General features: G+C 42.9%; 1 pseudogene; it reads right to left on the bottom strand.

Annotated features, from left to right (window-relative positions):
- Positions 1-201: 201 nt before the first annotated feature.
- LOC134894004 (5S ribosomal RNA) lies at positions 202-320 on the bottom strand (annotated as a pseudogene).
- Between the last annotated feature and the right edge of the window lie 2512 nt (positions 321-2832).

The following is a 2832-nucleotide window of genomic DNA, read 5'->3' as shown; positions in this document are numbered from 1 at the left end:
AGGCAACTTTCTTCTGTGGCCCATAGTCCCCGGAATCATAATCTTCCGGACAATGGCCCCCACAGCCCTGAAGACTGGCATTTGTCAGGTTCTCCCAACTTGATATCCGAAAGGGTGTCCTCTGGTCTAGATGGAATGTCCGTAGCCCCCAGGCTACTGACTTTCTTACCTTTTCTGCCAGTACCACGTACTTGTTTGTTATACGGACAGCACCTGGTGTTCCCAGGAGTTCTCCCATCCAAGTACTAACCAGGCCCCACACTGCTTAGCTTGCAAGATCAGGTGAGATTGCGCATATCCAGTGTGGTATGGCTGTAGATAGTTATTGTCCATCTGGCACACCTACACCACCTGGTATTCACAGGTGGTCTCTTATCAGAGAGTTAAACCAGGCCCAACACTGCTTAACTTCCAACATTAAATGAGATTGGGCATACCCAGTATGATGCGGCTGTAAAAGGAAACAGATGCTGGAAAGATCTTGAGTGGAATTGTGCACACTCCACCATGTCTATTCACCATCAAACCCATCATTCGCATTGCTGCGTGAATTGATATTGTTTGATTATGTAAAAACTCCACTAACTCTACCTTGGATATCTTGTTCCGAGGTGTCTATTTTCTGCAGACTTGAATTCAGTACAGCCCCACCGTAAGTCATCCGTTGTTAGGGAACCAAAGATGATTTTTTTCTAATTTATGAACCACCCGTGCTTCTATAGACAAGTTATTTTGTGTTGTAGATGGCACAGAAAACTTTTCCTGTATTTGTGCCAGGATAAAAAGATAGTCAAGGTATGGCAATTACCTTATCCCCTGCTAGCGGAGATAAACTGCAATAATCATTTTGGTAAATACTCTGGGGCTGTGGCTAACCCAAAGGGTAAGGCCTAAAACTGAAATGTTGCTGAAGGACAGTAAACTTTGAGATAACACTGATGGACAGTGCTATAGGAGCCTGAAGGTAAGATTCCCGAACTTATCCAGGAATACTATGTAATCTACTGGCTCCCCACCAAACTATGGAGTGCCATGTATCCATGTGAACCAGGGTACCCAAATTTATCTCGCATCCAGGCATCTGTTTGTAGACTGCTACCAGATCTGTGCAAAGTCTGCCCCCTTCTGGTTTGGAAACTGGCCCTCCTTGGGGCTGTTACGTTCCTTTATGACCGACAAGACCGAAACCGGACCCCCCCCCCCCCCCTCCCTAGGTTTGGGGTTATATGTGGAAGGAAACGTGACCTTCTTGGAGTCAGAAACATTTAACTCCTTCCCAAACAGAAACTTCCAGCCAAGGTAAAGTTTCCAGAACCTTCTTTGATTCTGAATCAGCTTTTTGTATGTAAGCCAAACTGCTCTGCAAGCAGCTATTATTAATGCTGATGCCCTAGAACATTAGTGTCTGTATGAGCTACATGGGATCCTTGCTCACTTGCAGGCGCTAACCCGTCTTCCAGTACCTCAGCCCAATGTACCTACAGCACCTGATATTTCAAGGTGGTCTACCCTCCAAAAACTAACCAGGCCCAACACTGCTTAGCTTTCAAGATCTAATGAGATTGGTGTGGTCGTAGATTGCAAGGTGAAGTCATGGCTGGCCTTATGACTGCCCCAAAGACCATATGTTTTTTTTGAAAACCATTCCTCTTTTGACGATAGAGGCCGTATAAATTTTTGCACTATCAATGACACGCGTATGTATTTTGGGAGGCACTTCCCTATTTTAAACAGTCCCCAGCTGGAAAAAGATATTAGAATCCCATTTACCGGGAATTCTATTTTATTGGGTGTAACCCAAACCTTTTTCCTGAATTCTGCCCTCGTGAGGAGGCCCTTTTGGGATGTTTAAACACAGGTGCCTTATTTTTAACCCAGGCTCTGCTGCCTCTATTGACAGATTAGCCTTTTCTGCTCATTTATTCAGCATATTCATTTAGCGGATACCTTTTACCTGTTCTTCGTATGCTGGAGTATATAGAGCTTTCATAATCTGATGAATATCATGTGTAGCCTGTGAAGTTGATGATTTATTTACTTTAGGTTAATCAGCTTGTCTTATTGGAGAAGCTGTTGGGAATATACCGTAGGCAGGGTGCTGCATGGATGGGTTAGTAGTACACCCTATTCCTGGTATTGAAGCTATAAGAATTAACTTTTCAGTTAAGCTGGACAAGGTCTGTGCACACATCGCCCTAATGGGTCTATCTATACCTGATGTAGATCAGGGATGTATTATGCTAAACAGCAAACCATTTTACACAAACCATCATGTACCAGATCATAGAGAATACAGTTTTTGCAAAACAACAAGGAGTGTTGGTGTTACTGTAAATGAACCCTCGTCACCTTTGCTGCTCTTAGATATGATAATCAGCACTTTCAGTGTACTACACAATTTGTGACTGTAACCACTTTCTTTTTCTAAAGTGATATCAATGTGACCCTACCCATGCACCTGCATTGAGGATTAGCAGATCAACCGACATTTATATAAAGTCAGCAATCACACAAGCAGTCAGTCACATGTTATATATTAGTCATATGAGCAAATTATCAACTACCAACACATTTCAAAGTATGTAGGAGTACATATTACTGAATTTCTGTTCTATACAGATCTTTAACGTATTCAGACGCATAGCGAAGAAAACCACAGTAATGTACAAGACTCATATGCAATAGGCACTAGAGTTAATTATTCATACTGACAAAAAGTAGAGAGATTTAGTGCTGTATAACCCGTACTCAGTTGAGTGGGATACAGGGAGACTCACCCCACTCCAGGATCGATCAAAACGTTAGCGAACGCTGAGTGGATCCAGACGCTAC

This window comes from Pseudophryne corroboree, chromosome 3 (assembly GCF_028390025.1).
Source record: "Pseudophryne corroboree isolate aPseCor3 chromosome 3, aPseCor3.hap2, whole genome shotgun sequence".
In the NCBI taxonomy this organism is placed as follows: Eukaryota; Metazoa; Chordata; class Amphibia; order Anura; family Myobatrachidae; genus Pseudophryne; species Pseudophryne corroboree.
The sequence above is the reverse complement of the archived record's forward strand: the minus strand, read 5'-3'. Positions and strand labels throughout refer to the sequence as shown.